General features: G+C 39.4%; 1 protein-coding gene across 9 annotated transcripts in view; it reads right to left on the bottom strand.

The window, feature by feature from the left end:
- Window positions 1-20449, bottom strand: part of LOC110462155 (nucleolysin TIAR-like) — a 290371-nt gene that overhangs the window by 138981 nt on the left and 130941 nt on the right. Inside the window, exon 1 of one of the 9 annotated variants that reach the window (XR_002464248.1) lies at window positions 4090-5170. The exons of the other annotated variants lie outside the window; for them this stretch is intronic. The gene's annotated coding sequence lies outside the window, so the exon portion shown is untranslated. Of the gene's footprint in view, window positions 1-4089; window positions 5171-20449 lie in introns of those variants that run through there. 9 annotated transcript variants of the gene reach the window in all.

The following is a 20449-nucleotide window of genomic DNA, read 5'->3' as shown; positions in this document are numbered from 1 at the left end:
GTTCCACACAGATGGACTGGTATAAGGACGTCACGAGACCTATACTATGTCCTTCTGAGGTCGGACATCTTACATAACAGTGAACATGGCAGCTATTTATTGCCAAGATGTTTGGAGATCTATTCTGTATCTCAGCATCTTGTATAGATATATACTTAAACTATTTATGGCTCCGTATTTAGGATCCATGCGGCATCCTTTAAGATATATATCTTACATGAAAATAGTCAATCTGCCATTTATGACGGAGAATACGAATTCCGTGTATGCCGCCTGGATATCTCTGTATATAAGCCACTCCATAAGGAGTTAACACAGATGTGCCGTACCATTGCACAAGTTTGTAGTATACAGTCGGCATTTATGGAAATACAAATTGATTTTTTAAATGACTACATTATCGATGAAGAGCTATATGGCGAAGTTTGAATATCATACGTGGTCTCGTGTAGATTGAGTGTATAAATAAAACCAGAGGCAGTAGACTTCGGATACAGAAGCTGACATGATGGAGAAATACAGGTTCTGTCTCATTCCACATGTTTCCTCCAGAGACAACTTCCCCTAACCATACCTTTCCTCAATCATAAAACACACATAATTTGTATCAGTTTAAATACAGGCTATTTGTTTTTCTTCTTTTCTAAACAGTTTGTTTGTTTAGGGTTTAACATTCTCTCAACAACCGAGGCCATATGAGGACGGGTTACTAAACAGAATTATTTGGGTCTATTGAATACTGTAAGTTAAATATGAGATAAAACTACCTACATGTAAACATGGGGTACCTAAAGGTTAACATGAGATACCTAAAGGTTAACATGGGGTACCTAAAGGTTAACATGGGGTACCTAAAGGTTAACATGTGATACCTAAAGGTTAAGATGTGATACCTAAAGGTTAACATGGGGTACTTAAAGGTTAACAAGAGATACCTAAAGGTTAACATGAGATACCTAAAGGTTAAGATGTGATACCTAAAGGTTAACATGAGATACCTAAAGGTCAACATGAGATACCTAAAGGTTAACATGAGATACCTAAAGGTTAAGATGTGATACCTAAAGGTTAACATGAGATACCTAAAGGTCAACATGAGATACCTAAAGGTTAACATGGGGTACCTAAAGGTTAACATGAGATACCTAAAGGTTAAGATGAGATACCTAAAGGTTAACATGAGATACCTAAAGGTTAACATGAGATACCTAAAGGTTAACATGAGATACCTAAAGGTTAACATGAGATACCTAAAGGTTAACATGAGATACCTAAAGGTTAACATGAGATACCTAAAGGTTAACATGAGATACCTAAAGGTTAACATGAGATACCTAAAGGTTAACATGAGATACCTAAAGGTTAACATGAGATACCTAAAGGTTAACATGAGATACCTAAAGGTTAACATGAGATACCTAAAGGTAAACATGAGATACCTAAAGGTTAACATGAGATACCTAAAGGTTAACATGAGATACCTAAAGGTTAACATGAGATACCTAAAGGTTAACATGAGATACCTAAAGGTTAACATGAGATACCTAAAGGTTAACATGAGATACCTAAAGGTTAACATGAGATACCTAAAGGTTAACATGAGATACCTAAAGGTTAACATGAGATACCTAAAGGTTAACATGAGATACCTAAAGGTTAACATGAGATACCTAAAGGTTAACATGAGATACCTAAAGGTAAACATGAGATACCTAAAGGTTAACATGAGATACCTAAAGGTTAACATGAGATACCTAAAGGTTAACATGATACCTAAAGGTTAACATGAGATACCTAAAGGTTAACATGTGATACCTAAAGGTTAACATGGGGAACCTAAAGGTTAACATGAGATAACTAAAGGTAAACATGATATACCTAAAGGTTAACACGAGATACCTAAAGGTTAACATGAGATAACTAAAGGTAAACATGAGATACCTAAAGGTTAACATGGGGTACCTAAAGGTTAACATGTGGTAACTAAAGGTTAACATGAGACCTAAAGGTTAACATGAGATACCTAAAGGTTAACATGAGATACCTAAAGGTAAACATGAGATACCTAAAGGTTAACATGAGATAACTAAAGGTTAACATGAGATAACTAAAGGTTAACATGGGGTACCTAAAGGTTAACATGGGATACCTAAAGGTTAACATGAGATACCTAAAGGTTAACATGAGATAACTAAAGGTTAACATGGGGTACCTAAAGGTTAAGATGAGATACCTAAAGGTTAAGATGTGATACCTAAAGGTTAACATGAGACCTAAAGGTTAACATGATACCTCAAGGTTAACATGAGATACCTAAAGGTTAACATGGGTACCTAAATGTTAACATGAGACCTAAAGGTCAACATGTGATACCTAAAGGTTAACATGAGACCTAAAGGTTAACATGAGATAACTAAAGGTTAACATGAGATACCTAAAGGTAAACATGAGATACCTAAAGGTTAACATGGGATACCTAAAGGTTAACATGAGACCTAAAGGTTAACATGATACCTGAAGGTTAACATGAGATACCTAAAGGTTAACATGGGTACCTAAATGTTAACATGAGACCTAAAGGTTAACATGAGATACCTAAAGGTAAACATGAGATACCTAAAGGTAAACATGAGATACCTAAAGGTTAACATGAGATACCTAAAGGTTAACATGTGGTACCTAAAGGTTAACATGGGGTACCCAAAGGTTAACATGAGATACCTAAAGGTTAACATGAGATACCTAAAGGTTAACATGTGGTACCTAAAGGTTAACATGGGGTACCTAAAGGTTAACATGAGATACCTAAAGGTTAACATGAGATACCTAAAGGTTAACATGTGGTACCTAAAGGTTAACATGGGGTACCCAAAGGTTAACATGAGATACCTAAAGGTTAACATGAGATACCTAAAGGTTAACATGTGGTACCTAAAGGTTAACATGGGGTACCTAAAGGTTAACATGAGATACCTAAAGGTTAACATGAGATACCTAAAGGTTAACATGGGGTACCTAAAGGTTAACATGTGATACCTAAAGGTTAACATGAGATACCTAAAGGTTAACATGGGGAACCTAAAGGTTAACATGAGATAACTAAAGGTAAACATGTGGTACCTAAAGGTTAACATGGGGTACCCAAAGGTTAACATGAGATACCTAAAGGTTAACATGTGGTACCTAAAGGTTAACATGGGGTACCTAAAGGTTAACATGAGATACCCAAAGGTTAACATGAGATACCTTGAAATGAAACGGATGAGATTCAAGGATCCATCTTATCACATCAAATCAAGAATTTATACAAATAGTCAAGAAATTCTTATTTTGCCTTACCGGCTACACAAGTCTTTTAACATCGCTATCTTGACTTCTCTCAGTTGTCTCCAACTTGACTTTACAGTGTCGACTTTAAGTCTACGATGCCATGTCTATCTATATTAAATCTGATGTAACAATGGGCGATATAACAGGTTAGAATAGAACATGGGTTTAACCACTACATAACACAGTTAATGGGGTAAATACAAACAAATTCCCATAAGTTTTAAACTGGACACCATAAAACAGGTCGACTATCTAGCTGAACAGCTGTGTCACCAAAACCTCACAGAAATAATGACACACAACATTGTGGAGTAACATACACAGCCTCCGAAGCCGGCAGCACATGACTCAAACCAAACATGGATGCCATGCGTTGAGTACACACGCAAACACACAAACACTAAATAACACCAACACCATTTATTAAGTTAACAAGCTAGACACGTCATGACATAACGATTGCTACATGTGTGACACAGGTTAATTCTCCCCACCTCGATCTGCAAGGAATAAACACATCCCCCATGTGTAGGTGTGACACTCTATCCCTCCCCCATACACTTGTGTGAACATCAACCCCATCACCCCTTCATCATTTTCTATTCTCATGTGTAGGGTATCTGTGTCCCCTCCAGAGGGGGTGTCACCCTACAAGGGTATGCAAGTGCCACCCCCTGTACACACAAAGCGCATGTTGCCCCTGTGTCGTGCGTGTGTGTGTGTGCGGTGAGAGGTGCTAGAAGTAGAAGAGGTAATTACCACGAGCTGATCCTGCTTCATCGGCATAGGAACGTACGGGTACTGTACGTAGAGGTAGGGGTGCATCCTGACTCCGGATCCAAGGTACCTCCTTGAGCCAACAGGTAGTGTTTTGAGGCGAGGAGCGACACTGGCTACCGAGGTCGGAGATGCAGCAAGTTGTAACGCGGCAATGGTGCTGAGATGATCCAGATCGAAAGTCCGATACACACACGCACTGCTCCGGTACTTAATTGACTTGATCCTCCGTGTCTGTGTGCTACACACTCAGGTCTATGGGTGTAGATAGACGTGCTGGCTTAGTATTTCACTATACACGTCCGTCTGTCCGTCTGTCTATCTTGGAGTGGCTGGTGTTTGTCGTCGCCAGTCCACAGTCCTAGCCTGCTAACTGTAACCGTGGGTACACACTTGCCGTGGTAACAACATGCACGCCTGGCTGCTGTGCCTGAACGTCGGTGTCGCGCTGGTTTGCCTTTTTACACGTCCTGAGCACCGCCACGCCTGACTGCCTAAGAGTGACTCTATACTCCGGAGTCGTAGATGTGACAGACCCCAGCCTATAAGGCTTAGGACCCTGTAACAGCTTTCACTAACTCACACAGTCACAATAACAATTCAATATTCAGTTTTCAGTGCCTTCAACTCCGAAGAGGACAAAGCTTACACAATTATCTCACGTTTGGAAATACTGTAAATTGCCGGCGATTTTCAATGGGTTCGATAGAAAACCGTTTGTGTTGTAGTAACCGGGCGATCTATTATTCTCGCTCCGTGTAATGAAAACCCCAGTAGACTTGGTGCAGTCTGGGCTCCCCAAATATATTCAATTTGGCCAGTGATGTATCTGCTTTCATACACACATTTTAGTTTGAAAAAAAAATCTCTACCTCAACTTTTGCTTGGTTGTTGGGTCCAGCACTTACAACATGTTGACAATCCAGGACAGTTACAGGGGCAACTCCTCCTACTTCTCTCGCGACAAAATTAGTTCAAAAACATGTGTGAAGCAAGCTGGTTAGTGTGATCCGTGTATCTCCCTTGGGCCCCGATCAATCAATCAGTGAATCATGGCCCAGGTAGGCTAGCTATATCTCTCCCAGCGACCAGTCAAGCATACCCTCTAACCACATATTTCTAAGCACAGCCCGTCAGCTGTGACCAGTATTATTAACACCTCAAAAAGTTATTCTTCCGTCAATTCAAATCCTTTCTCATGCGAATTTGTAAAAGCATGTATAGCCATACCAAATCTGCACCGGCTTTTCTTTTATTGACGTTTGAATATTTCTGAAAAGCCTTTAGCTTGTCATGTGTCCTGAGCCAAATGTTTACTGAACAAGATAGACTTTCCTTACTCTGATTTACACAGGACTGGCACAGAGATAGAATGATAAGCTTTAACGTAACATTTCACAATTGAAAATAAACCGTTTCACTTTCTAATCAATTATACACAAGTTGGGGAACAGAATCTAGTCAGTTCAACTATGAATTATATATTTATGTAATTTATGAGTTCAGTCGAATGAAATATAGAATTTGAAATATTTCGAGTTTTCCAAGCTAATCACACTTTGAACTGTGCAGAACCCAAGGATGTAGTGCGCATCTCCAGTCCATACTTAACCAACCTCGATGTCTCTCTAGGGTGACATTGCCTGGACGCTTAGCTGCCTGGATAAAAGGACCCTTCTCGTTTGATAGGATTAAGGGACACTGTTGCTAACTGTCAAACCATAAAAATCTCGGGAAGCAACTTGGCCGCGCTTTTATGTCCGTATTTATGTGGGGATGGCCAAACTGGCAGTGACAGTGGGATGGCAGTACGCCGACGTGTACAGACCAGATCCGTGTGATGACAATAATTTTGCCACTTCTCCTAACATCACTCAAAACAAACACTCACAATGTTTAGTTTGCTTAACATTTACAACCAGAAACAGCAAAGGGTTCCTATCATCGTATCTAACAAACGGTTCATTTCCCTCGCTCAACTTCTCTGAAGATACCTGACCTTTTTACATGGTGTACGACATTCTGAGGCTGGTAAAGGAAACTCCATTTTTCGTTTGACCGTTTGTTTTCAATCGAACCTGTGTACCGTATCTCCTCCAAATTACTATTTACAAACACTGAAACAATCTCAAACAATTTGAGCACACTCCACTGCTAGCTTTGTAGACATCACGGTTCTGAATCCACTATCTGTTAATGAATTATCAATAGCCATTAGCGGGGGGATCAATGATATAAACAGACAAGTCGCCCCGAGTCCAGACAGGGGTCACTCGTAAACAAATGACCTCCATTTATCAAAGAAATATATCTAACAAACACAGGACCACTATTAAACTAACAACCTTCACTCTTGAATCAACAAATTTCACCTACAAGTAACACAGACACAAGGTCAATCCAAGCGACCTTCACCTACAAGTGATATATCTCGCAGATAAAAGGTCATTCTTAATGACCTTCATTCTTAATGACCTTCACCTTCAAATAAAATTAATATATTCAATAGTCGACAAGTCAATTTAAGCGACTTTCACCTGACACAGGGTCAATCTGAATGGTCTTCACCATCAAGTAACACAACTATATCTTAGACCCAAGGTCATTATTAATGACCTTCACCTACTGGAAACATAAATATAACTAACAGACACAAGGTCAATTCAAACGACCTTCACCTACAAGTAAAGAAGTATGTCTTACATACAAAAGTTCATTCATAAGACCTTCACCTTTCAACTAACAAAAATATATCTTACAGACAAAAGGTCATTCTTAACGACCTTCACCTTTCAACTACCAAAATATATCTTACAGAAAAAAGGTCATTCTTAACGACCTTCACCTTCAAGTAACATAAATATATATAACAGTTTAACAGTCAATTTAAACAACTTTCACCTGACACAGGGTCAATCTAAATGGCATTGACCTTCAAGTAACAAATATAATTAAGTCACAAGGTCACTCTTAATGACCATCATCAACATGTAACCAAAAAATGTAATTAAAATCAAGCCACATATCACTGTCATTCAAATGATTTTTACCTTCAAATAGACAAAGGTCAGTCAGAGAAAATCAACCATCACATACTAAGAAATATATCTCACATTTGTCAGGGAATTCTGGAAAATTAAATTCGACTTGTTTCAATTAATTTCATTTCATCAACTGCTGGAATTTAAATGCAGTTTCAAAGGTTGCACAGAATTTTAACAGAGATGCTTCAAAGCGATTTGTAGTTAAGTAAATCAAAGAGATATTCGTCTGATTCATTTAAACAAAGGTCAATTTAATTGTACACCATGACTTTCGCCATTTTACAGCATTTCACCTGTTTTAATTACGTTATTAGTTTATAAATATAGAGATACTTCCTTAAAAATATTTGAGATAATTAATACATGCAAAAAACTGATTTTTTCAAATTCTTTTATGATTGCTAAAAGGATTTGTGAAAGAGATTTAAAACAATCTCAATCTATTCAAAGTAATATGTTCAACGTCGTAAAAAAAGAAGCTTGGATCTTGTTTGATTTAAAGTGACCTCGGCTATCAAAATAATCTGATTTGTTTGTCCTCACAATATTTCTTCCGGAAAAAAGAAAATCTAAAATAACTGTCTTTGAGATTATTTGATGCATGGGTAGCTACAATTATGGGAGGTCGCACCGACAAAAATAAGCAGAATCTCTTCAAGTCAAAACTACATAATGAGATCATGCCGGATCAATTTAGAAAATCATATTAAACTGCAATTCACTTTTCCAGGTAATTATCGCCAATCGATATGTTAAACGTGCGAAGCCCTTAAGCTTTAAAGAGCGAGATACTATCGTAATTCTTAACGTGCTTTATGTGTTTAGTCGGAAGTCGTTCCTGTTCGATCCCCGGGGCGACAATGATATCCAGGTAACACTCTGCCGGTACACAGCTATTTATAAGATTGTTGGCATTGTAAAGGCCTGTATCACTGCTAATCCTTCCAACCTGTTGCCTGTCCCTATGTAGCCCTACACTCAGCATGTGTCCACCTTTCTAAGGTAAACTGGAAATATTCTTATAAGTTACAATGTAGTCTACAGAAACAAACTCCCAGCTCTGTCCTGAATTAACCTCAATGATTCGCTTCTACAGTGTTTCAGGTTATATTGTGTTGTCAACTATTTTTGGTACTTTCTTTAATTTCCGTTTTCTGAATTATCTGTGTACAGATCAGAGTGTAGGATTTTATGAAATACTTGTGATATCATTAGCACAAGATTCAATGAAATGACCTTCTTTTCACTTACATAGTTACCTACTTGCCAACGTTTTGAAATTTCCTTGGGTGAAATTCTGCATGCTCAAAATTGAATTATAAATAAAATGTGTATAAACAAAATGGTCCTTTAAAATGACAATTTTTAGTTTTTGTTTCAGGTGAAATCATTAGATCTTACAATATAGGAATAGTTAAGCAAATTCACCAGTTGAAAAATATTAAAATCTTAGGGTCCAAAATCGGGAGTCGACCCTTCCTAATTAGGGAGAGTTGACAAGTATGCAGTAATATTTTGAAGACTGCAGTATATATTCATGACTAAAAGAAACAAGTGAGTATTACCAGACTCTTATGAATTAACTATATAATGAGCTATAATAAATGATTGTAAAATAATAGATGGAATGATAAACTTTAATAGGTGGAATAATGACCGCTAGATTAAGTGTCTTTGTCCGATGAATGAACTAGTTCCTGCTACAGGTTTGCTGGGGGGCATACCAGCTACAGGGTTGCTGGGGGGCATACAAGCTACAGGTTTCCAGGGTGGAAGTATTACTAGTCACCTGTACAGGTGATGACAGCCCGAGGGTGAGAGAGGTCACCACTTGTTCTAGTACATGTTTCAGAGGTGTGACTATTTCTGTTTATCTGTCAAAACACTTCTGGGGTGTCCTAGAGACTTTGAAGTACATACTTGTCAACCTTTCAAATCTTTCCTGGGACTGATGGGGGAGAGACCACATAGCAAAATCTATGATTACTTAAATACTACTTAAATTTATTTAAAGGTAATGGTGACACAGCCGGGAGCCTCCGTCAGAACATGACTATTGGTATTAGCAGTGTTCAGGTTCTAGTATGGGGTGGTTTTATTTCGCCCCACAAGGAAGTGAGGGTGTCTACCTGTCAAACTGGCAAGGTGTCTATCATTAATACTGCTCACCTAATACATCATCAAATCACAAAAATCACACCCTGGTAACTTATACAGGGTATAAATTCACATCCTAGTACCTCATAAAGGGTATAAATCACACCATGGTACCTCATACAGGGTATAAACCACACCCTGGTACCTCATACACGGTATAAACCACACCCTGGTACCTCATACACGGTATAAATCACACCCTGGTACCTCATACAGGGTATAAATCACACCCTGGTACCTCATACAGGGTATAAACCACACCCTGGTACCTCATACACGGTATAAATCACACCCTGGTACCTCATACAGGTTAGAAACCACACCCTGGTACCTCATACAGGGTATATATCGCACCCTGGTACCTCATACACGGTATAAACCACCCCCTGGTACCTCATACCCGGTATAAATCGCACCCTGGTACCTCATACAGGGTATAAATCACTCCCTGGTACCTCATACAGGTTATAAACCACACCCTGGTACCTCATACACGGTATAAACCACGCCCTGGTACCTCATACACGGTATAAATCACCCCCTGGTACCTCATACAGGGTATATATCACACCCTGGTACCTCATACAGGGTATAAATTCACATCCTGGTACCTCATAAAGGGTATAAATCACACCCTGGTACCTCATACAGGGTATATATCACACCCTGGTACCTCATACACGGTATAAACCACACCCTGGTACCTCATACACGGTATAAATCACACCCTGGTACCCTATACAGGGTATAAATCACACCCTGGTACCTCATACACGGTATAAACCACCCCCTGGTACCTCATACAGGCTATGAACCACACCCTGTTACCTCATACAGGGTATACATGCATCACATCCTGGTACCTCATACAGGGTATCCTTATACAGGGTATAAATCACACCCTGGAACCTCATACAGGGTATATATCGCACCCTGGTACCTCATACAGGGAATATATCACACCCTGGTACCTCATCCAGGGTATATATCACACCCTGGTACCACATACACGGTATAAACCACACCCTGGTTCCTCATACACGGTATAAACCACACCCGGGTACCTCATACAGGGTATACATCACCCCATGGTACCTCATACAGGGTATAAATCACACCCTGGTACCTCATACAGGGTATACATCACACCCTGGTACCTCATACAGGGTATACATCACACCCTGGTACCTCATACAGGGTATACATCACACCCTGGTACCTCATACAGGGTATACATCACACCCTGGTACCTCATACAGGGTATACATCACACCCTGGTACCTCATACAGGGTATACATCACACCCTGGTACCTCATACAGGGTATACATCACACCCTGGTACCTCATACAGGGTATACATCACACCCTGGTACCTCATACAGGGTATACATCACACCCTGGTACCTCATACAGGGTATACATCACACCCTGGTACCTCATACAGGGTATACATCACACCCTGGTACCTCATACAGGGTATACATCACACCCTGGTACCTCATACAGGGTATACATCACACCCTGGTACCTCATACAGGGTATACATCACACCCTGGTACCTCATACAGGGTATACATCACACCCTGGTACCTCATACAGGGTATACATCACACCCTGGTACCTCATACAGGGTATACATCACACCCTGGTACCTCATACAGGGTATACATCACACCCTGGTACCTCATACAGGGTATACATCACACCCTGGTACCTCATACAGGGTATACATCACACCATGGTACCTCATACAGGGTATACATCACACCCTGGTACCTCATACAGGGTATACATCACACCCTGGTACCTCATACAGGGTATACATCACACCCTGGTACCTCATACAGGGTATACATCACACCCTGGTACCTCATACAGGGTATACATCACACCCTGGTACCTCATACAGGGTATACATCACACCATGGTACCTCATACAGGGTATACATCACACCCTGGTACCTCATACAGGGTATACATCACACCCTGGTACCTCATACAGGGTATACATCACACCCTGGTACCTCATACAGGGTATACATCACACCCTGGTACCTCATACAGGGTATACATCACACCCTGGTACCTCATACAGGGTATACATCACACCCTGGTACCTCATACAGGGTATACATCACACCCTGGTACCTCATACAGGGTATACATCACACCCTGGTACCTCATACAGGGTATACATCACACCCTGGTACCTCATACAGGGTATACATCACACCCTGGTACCTCATACAGGGTATACATCACACCCTGGTACCTCATACAGGGTATACATCACACCCTGGTACCTCATACAGGGTATACATCACACCCTGGTACCTCATACAGGGTATACATCACACCCTGGTACCTCATACAGGGTATACATCACACCCTGGTACCTCATACAGGGTATACATCACACCCTGGTACCTCATACAGGGTATACATCACACCCTGGTACCTCATACAGGGTATACATCACACCCTGGTACCTCATACAGGGTATAAATCACACCCTGGTACCTCATACAGGGTATACATCACACCCTGGTACCTCATACAGGGTATACATCACACCCTGGTACCTCATACAGGGTATACATCACACCCTGGTACCTCATACAGGGTATACATCACACCCTGGTACCTCATACAGGGTATACATCACACCCTGGTACCTCATACAGGGTATACATCACACCCTGGTACCTCATACAGGGTATACATCACACCCTGGTACCTCATACAGGGTATACATCACACCCTGGTACCTCATACAGGGTATACATCACACCCTGGTACCTCATACAGGGTATAAATCACACCATGGTACCTCATACACGGTATAAATCACCCTCATACAGGGTATACATCACCCCATCCACACCCTGGTACCTCATACAGGGTATAAACCACTCCCTGGTACCTCATACAGGGTATAAACCACACCCTGGTACCTCATACAGGGTATAAACCACACCATGGTACCTCATACAGGTATATATCACACCCTGGTACCTCATACTGGGTATAAACCACACCCTGGTACCTCATACAGGGTATAAACCACACCCTGGTACCTTTAACAAGGTGTGTTATCAACTCAATCATAACAGCAAATGCTTGTCACTAAAACCATACACGTTGATCCAGCTATAGTTTGCGAGGCAGACTTGCCTTAGCACGCACTTACAGCCAGACCTATTTATAGATAGAGGGAGCAAAGTGAAGACGATTTGTGATCCACCAATCTGTCAATCTTTGTCAATAAGAATATGTTGTGACAAACAGTCTATGATGCTGGCTGATGAATAACATTAATTATTAGCGTCGGTATCAGTTAATTGTCTGGAGCCACGTTCTACAAGAATTGTCAGCTTTTCGGTCAATATCGATACATTTGTTCAATCTAGCATGTTTAAATCTGAATATAATCATGCTGAAACAGGACAAAACTTTATACAAAGTTATCAAAATAACATGATATGGTAGCTAAGAATCAATATGGTTAATTACCGACACATCATGTGTTGGACATTTATTTTGAGTGATCAGTTTTACTTTTACCATGACAATATTGAGGGACATTAGACACCGGTGACCTGGTTATGTCCTTGGTAATCCATACAGCATCAGGACCCACTGTTCTCCTGGCCACTAATCTCTGTACAGGGTTTGTTAACAGTCAGATCATCTCGAAGACGATTGAGCAATGGAAGCAGAAAAATATCCATCATTAACGTAGAAACATGAAATCCTACACAAAATATTTTCATGTAAAAATCTTGCCAAATGTAATGTTTAAATAATCTAAAAACTCAAAGGCAATTCAGCAATGGAAAAAAGAAAAATAATCAGTAACATAGTAACAGAAAAATAATCAGTAACATAGTAACAGAAAAATCTTGCATGTTATATTTTTTGTGTATTTTTTTTTTACTTAATATCATATATTTATCCAATATGAAAAATGATTTCTAGAAATCCATTCCTGACAAAAAATGTCAATGATTTTAAAAAGTTGTTCATATTTCCTCTTATCAATTAAATAATCTGTTGAAGTCAATTATACTAAGGGGGAAAAAGACAGAAAAATATGTCAACCAATTATACAACCATATCTTATTTTTTGGTTAGGAACCTTCATCACAATTTCTTTCGTTAAGGATTAACTTTCTATTTAGTTTAGGTTATCGAGTGATAACTACAAAGGAACTCGGGTAAATTGAATAATCGGAGCCGATTAGGATTAATTTACCCAAGTTCCATTGTAGTTATCACTCGATAATCTAAACTATAAATAGAAAGTTAATCCTTATAGTTATAGTATTTTTCTTTAAAATTACATAAAATGCGTTCTTTTAACCGGAATACATCCCCGGGAGGATTACAAGCATTCCATTCAAACCCGATGTGTGATACGGTTACGCTCAGCGCCATGCTTAGAAGACCTTCGTGACATGATACGACCAAACTAGGACTTGTACCAACGAAATCGGCTGCATATCTTCAACATAAACATTACATTGGTTTGTATGTTCACTCTTTAACATGTAATCATAACTCATTAGCGATAAGTCTTACTTCAAAGTGACTCAATGCAGTTATTTTTATAATACCCGATGCACTCGCACAATATTTCACTCGCACTCTTAAACTGTTACAATAAAATCATATCGTTGTCATTCCATTACCAGTTTATCTCAACAGTTATATGTATTAATACCCAAAGATGTCCCAGTTAATTCCGGAACGCTATAATATGGCACCAATGGCTCGCAGTTTTGGAACTCTCCTGTACTTTTGTAGACTCCACGACAACGGTAACTAGGTATAGTGTGTACAAAATCACAAACACACAAAGTAATTTTACTATTTTGATTTTAACTTCAATCGTAACAAAACCCAGTTTGTGTGCTGTGATCTAACTATCAGTATTTAGGCAGGCATATGACATGTAGGTCATGTAAATTTATCAAACCCGTCCTATGATTTAACCGTTACCATTATCTAGGTGCCAGCCTTGTCGAGTGCAGTTGAAAATATTACGGCAAAGTTGTTGTATATTGAACGTTATTGTCAAAATTCAATTTTAATGTTGTGTTTCTGGGAATTGTTTACACTATGTCATCTAAGTAAACATATGTAAATGAACACAAACACATAAAAAACACAAAATCCAGCCGTCCTGTCAGTCGGTGCAGTAGTCATCGGACGCTGGGCAAAGTGATGTCATCGGAATGTATACATTTCAACAATGTATCTTTTGCTTGAATACACTAATGAGTTGCACAAATCTGATGACCCAGGTACTTCTGGTTACCTCCGAAAATAGCAATGGAACCCCCCGGGTTGTACACATATGTACGTACACGGTGTATGTATCACTATACGCACGGGAATGGCTGTCGTTATCCAGTGATAATGACAATGATCTCAACAATGGTTATTGAGTCAATTACACTTGAATCTGTAAATATTTTTTTAGAAAGAGAAAGACAAAAACAGTTTAAGTTTGGAATTCAATCAACAAGACTATAAAACAAAAGTTCTCCCCAAACTTTTAAAAAGTTAATCAATCTTTTTCCCCCGTCTCTATTTTTCTGCGTGTTTGAGGGTTTTTTTCACCTTTTTTATGCCCTAATTCCATCTTCAATGTTAAAATCTTTTGAATTCACATATCTCTTGCTACAAAGATTCATTTCATTTCAAAGCTGAGAAGAGACATTTTTTTTTATTTGACATGGGAAAATTTTTTCTCATCAAACTTTTAAAAAGTAAATCAATCTTTTTCCCCCTGTCTCTATTTTTCTGCGTGTTTGAGGGTTTTTTTTCGCCTTTTTTATGCCCTAATTCCATCTTCAATGTCAAAATCTTTTGAATTCCCATAACACTTTCTACAAAGATTCATTTCATTTCATAGCTGAGATGAGGCAATTTTTTATTTGACATGGGAAATAATTGAAGTCAATATTTTATCAGTGTTTTCAATTACCCTGGTAGTAAAAAACGGAAAAATCTGTAAAATGAAAAAAAAGGTTTGACTGTCTACTGAAGATCTCTAATCTCCACAATTACTCCTAGCTAGGTGTGATTGTCTACTGAAGATCTCCAATCTCCACAATTACTCTTAGCTAGGGGTGACTGTCTACTGAAGATCTCCAAAATTCCTCCTAGCTAGGTGTGACTGTATACTGAAGATCTCCAATCTCCACAATTACTCCTAGCTAGGTGACTGTCTACTGAAGATCTCCAATCTCCACTATTACTCCTAGCTAGTTGTGACTGTCTACTGAAGATCTCCAATCTCCACTATTACTCCTAGCTAGTTGTGACTGTCTACTGAAGATCTCCAATCTCCACAATTACTCTTAGCTAGGTGTGACTGTCTACAGAAGATCTCCAAAATTCCTCCTAGCTAGGTGTGACTGTATACTGAAGATCTCCAATCTCCACAATTACTCCTAGCTAGGTGTGATTGTCTACTGAAGATCTCCAATCTCCACAATTATTCCTAGCTAGGTGACTGTCTACTGAAGATCTCCAATCTCCACAATTACTCCTAGCTAGGTGTGACTGTCTTCTGAAGATCTTCAATCTCCATAGTTTGTCCCAGCTAGGTGTGACCGTCTACTGAAGATCTCCACAATTTCTCCTAGCTAGGTGTGACTGCCTACTGCAGGTCTCAAATCTCCACAATTACTCTTAGCTAGGGGTGACTGTCTACTGAAGAACTCCAATCTCCACAATTATTCCTAGCTAGGTGTGACCGTCTACTGAAGATCTCCAACCTCCACAATTCATCCTAGCTTGGTGTGACTGTCTCCTGAAGATCTCCAATCCCCACAATTACTCCTAGCTTGGTGTAACTGTCTACTGAAGATCTCCTATCTCCACAATTACTCTTAGCTAGGAGTGACTGTCTACTGAAGATCTGCAATCTCCACAATTACTTTTAGCTAGGTGTGACTGTATACTGAAGATCTCCAATGTCCACAATTACTCTTAGCTAGGAGTGACTGTCTACTGAAGAGCTCCAATCTCCTCAATTTCTCTTAGCTAGGTGTGACTGTATACTGAAGATCTCCAATCGCCACAATTACTCCTAGCTTGGTGTAACTGTCTACTGAAGATCTCCAACCTCCACAATTACTCCTAGCTAGGTGTGACTGTCTACTGAAGATCTTCAATCTCCATAATTTGTCCCAGCTAGGTGTGACTGTCTACTGAAGATCTCCAATCTCCACAATTACTCCTAGCTAGGAGCTTTGCTGATGTCATAGCCTCCCCCCTCCCCCCTCCCCACAAACCCATTTTGATAAGATTGTTGCCACCTGAAAGCACCGGTTTACAGGTGGAATGTTCGAGGCGGAGAGCCCTCGTCTCTCCTAACTGAGTAATGATTGCGTATAACATATGTTACGGCCCCTCCGACTCCACACTCGGTGATACTACCACATACTTGGGTTATGTAATGTGTCATCTGTCCCCATAAAGTTGTCCCATTTTCTTGAGTTTCCCATCGATTGTTTTAGCATCCGATTCCTATGACAATATTTTATATTCCTGTTTGCATATCAGGCTCTCATCTTATGGCCAAAGTCGTCTTCGAGAGGTACAACTGAAAGGTCGAGCTCCAAACCATACGGCTGGTTACGACACATGTTCTTCAGGATAGTCAATGACAAGCACTAATGACACAATGGCAAGTTCTTTTACGAGAAACCTGTCGTAAAGATGTAGTTATCCTGTCCTCGTAACTATTAAAGTTTCCCTTCTTCGGTTTATTACTTTTCAAAGAAAACATCCTTATAATCCTTGAGTAAAACTTACATTCTTCAGCTGATAAAAACGTTTTGCTTCCCTCTATTCCATGATCTTTATTGAACATAAGAAAGTGTTTGCCCCTATAATGAATTTTGACTAAACCATGATTCCAGGAACTAGCCTATTCATTAAAAAAAGAAGAAAAGACTTTTACCCCTATAATACATTCTGACTAAATTATAACTCTTGGGACTAACGTCTTCATCAAAAACAATGCAACACTTTTTACCCATAAAATGAATTCAGCCTTAATCATGACTCTTGCAACGAAAACATGGTGAGGATGGAATACTACAACAAAACGTAAAAACTCCAATTGATATCTTTCAGTTTTTAGATATTCATGAATTACATCACATCTTACGTTGAGTTGGGACCCTGACATAATTCCACAGCCGATCTTGGCAATTCTGATCCCATTACCGGAGGTAATGTTTGGATGCTGACATAATAGGAGAAAGCGAAACTATTTTCAGTAATATCTCACATATTGATTCCCCATAACAAAGTAAAGTACGACAATCTCGGTTACGCAAAGCGCAATAATATGCGAATGAGTGAGAAGCTTGACCAGCGATACCAAGAATAAACAGGCCTTATTGGGGCCTCCGCCAACACTACAAGGGTCGTAAAGTCAACAGCAACATTTATTCTCTCTGTAATGATCAGCATAATCACGACTGTCGAAAAACTGCACAATATTTACAGCAACAATTGACAGTGATAATAGTTTCAGTAGTTATGCTGGGGCATCGTAAACCAGGAACAATAATATTAAGACAAACGGCAGACGATGCTATCTTCTTACCATGCAACCTAAGTACTGTGGCGCTATTGGTCACTGATCGTCGGTCAAGTCTGGTCAACTTACCCTTGCCTTCATTTTCACGGACCACAGAATTGGAATGGTTATGGTCATGGTCAGATAACTGCCATAAGGGAGGGAGCTCTGTCCTGAACAAGGCAGACACAAGTACACGCTACTGTTGCATTGCTGGTCAATTAAAATTTAAGCTTGCCTCCATTTTTACTGACCACAGTGTTGGAATTAAGACAAAAATCAGGTCAGGACACGGTCAGATGAATCACAGGTCTGGACATGGTCAGATGAATCACAGGTCTGAACACGGTCAGATGAATCACAGGTCTGAACACAGTCAGATGAATCAGGTCTGGACACGGTCAGATGAATCAAATCTGGACACAGTCAGATGAATCAGGTCTGGACTCGGTCAGATGAATCAGGTCAGGACACGGTCAAATGAATCAGGTCTGAACACGGTCAGATGAATAAGGTCTGGACACGGTCAGATGAATTAGGTCAGGACACGGTCAGATGAATTAGGTCAGGACACGTTCAGATGAATCAGGTCTGGACGCGGTCAGATGAATCGGGTCTGAACAAGGTCAGATGAATCAGGTGTGAACACGGTCACATGAATCAGGCCTGGTGGACACGGTCACATGAATCAGGCCTGGTGGACACGGTCACATGAATCAGGCCTGGTGGACACGGTCACATGAATTAGGTCTATGTCAGAGTAAAAAGGCAAAAGAGAACTTAGGACATTGGTCAGAAAAATTTGACTTAACCAGACAAGATTAATGCCTTATTTTTTAAAAGTCCGATATGCTTGCTATTGTTATTTGATAATTCAGCTTATCTGGGCAATCTTTGAGCCAATCATCCAGTTCAGAATCATCTTCTCCATCCCCTTAATCCTCAAAAAAACTTACTCAATCACCCCTTCCTGGATGTGCACAGTAGATTTACCCTTTTACACAAATGTGTTCATACGACATGAAGGTCAGTGTGCGAGTCTTTGGAGATATTAGATTTGTGATCATAATACACTTACGGTCAAGTTTAAGTAACTTATGATACCACATTATAGTGGAGAGTGACGATCATATAACGGTCAAGAGTGACCAGCATACCAATCGTCTAAACAGATTAAGTAAAATACAATCTTAGAGCAGCTTCATCATCTATATACAACCTGTACATGAGAAAACGATCAATCTTACTAACAGTTTAATGGACGGTGAGACGGTCAACAAACCCTCAGCCCACACTCTAACGATCCTCCAGACTGATACAAGGGCAGAGTTTAAGTGACCATGTTCGAAACAACCCAATGATCCCCCAGACCAACACACCAGCAGACCTTAAGCAACCATGTCCAATCAAATTACAGAAAATCACTCGGCTTTTCATAACCATCGTTGCTGTAATTTTGTTATTGTGATATATAGTACAAATCCACTCCTCGTAATCTCATTTCCCGTCCATTTACGTTGACGCTAACTTAGGATTCTTATACAGTTCTAATCCTATAATATCCACATCAGCTTTGGTAACTTTACTACGCTATCATTCACAACTGACTGCGATCAGCTCTGTTATTTTTTCATTTTTTTGCAATCAATTCTATTTATTTAATAGTGACTTATTCTCTATCACATCACTTTAACGTCAATACAAACGTTTTCATCTGTCTTTTCCTTATTACGTAATATGAAATTATCTTACTAATTAGCATTCCGGCCTTTAATCTCTACATGATCAATCTGGAACTTATAATGCACATACGTTGAAACTGAAGGAAAGACTCTTTTAATTTACTTCTATTCAATTCTATTGAATTCGTTTCTTTTCTCAGTCAACCTCGTTCGGGTTTCTAACTACACCCCTAACACTTCCAAAGGTCAAACGTAATATTTATCAAAATATGTATATTATGATGTACATCATCTGCTTTTTTTTTTAAAATCCAAACCCAAACTAATTTTCAATTTCGTTTAAATAATGAGGAAAAGACAACAGATTCAAGTTTTACGTTATCGAGTCGTTAAGCTTAAGAATCTTATTCACCTGGATATCTACTTCTCAACAACATTGAACAGGAAAGTTGCATTTTTTACCAATTTCCTCTCACTGTACATTTCGAAGGATTACTGTTGATTCGTGCCCCCGTAAATAAACAATAGCTTTTTGTGTATTTACCAACATTGCATCACTCCACACTTACGTTCAATCAAGATAATTCGATCCTCACTACCTCCCATTTCCCTTTTCACTACGGCACACTCTGTGCATTAGAGAAATTCCTATCAACTTCCTGTTCAAACAAGGCCATTTTCTGTGATGTTTCCTTGAAAATAAATTACATTGAATCCATATTGACATTTTCTCGGCGAGGTTCAAAAGACCTGAAAAAGCATTGTTAAAACTTGCAAGACTTTCACAGTATACACACAAATTATTAACCAGAAATATATTCTTAATCATCAATACGACGTAAGCCAGTTGTAT

This window comes from Mizuhopecten yessoensis, unplaced genomic scaffold (genome assembly GCF_002113885.1).
Source record: "Mizuhopecten yessoensis strain PY_sf001 unplaced genomic scaffold, ASM211388v2 scaffold1429, whole genome shotgun sequence".
In the NCBI taxonomy this organism is placed as follows: Eukaryota; Metazoa; Mollusca; class Bivalvia; order Pectinida; family Pectinidae; genus Mizuhopecten; species Mizuhopecten yessoensis.
Note: the sequence above shows the minus strand (reverse complement) of the source record. Positions and strands in the feature narration are given on the sequence as shown.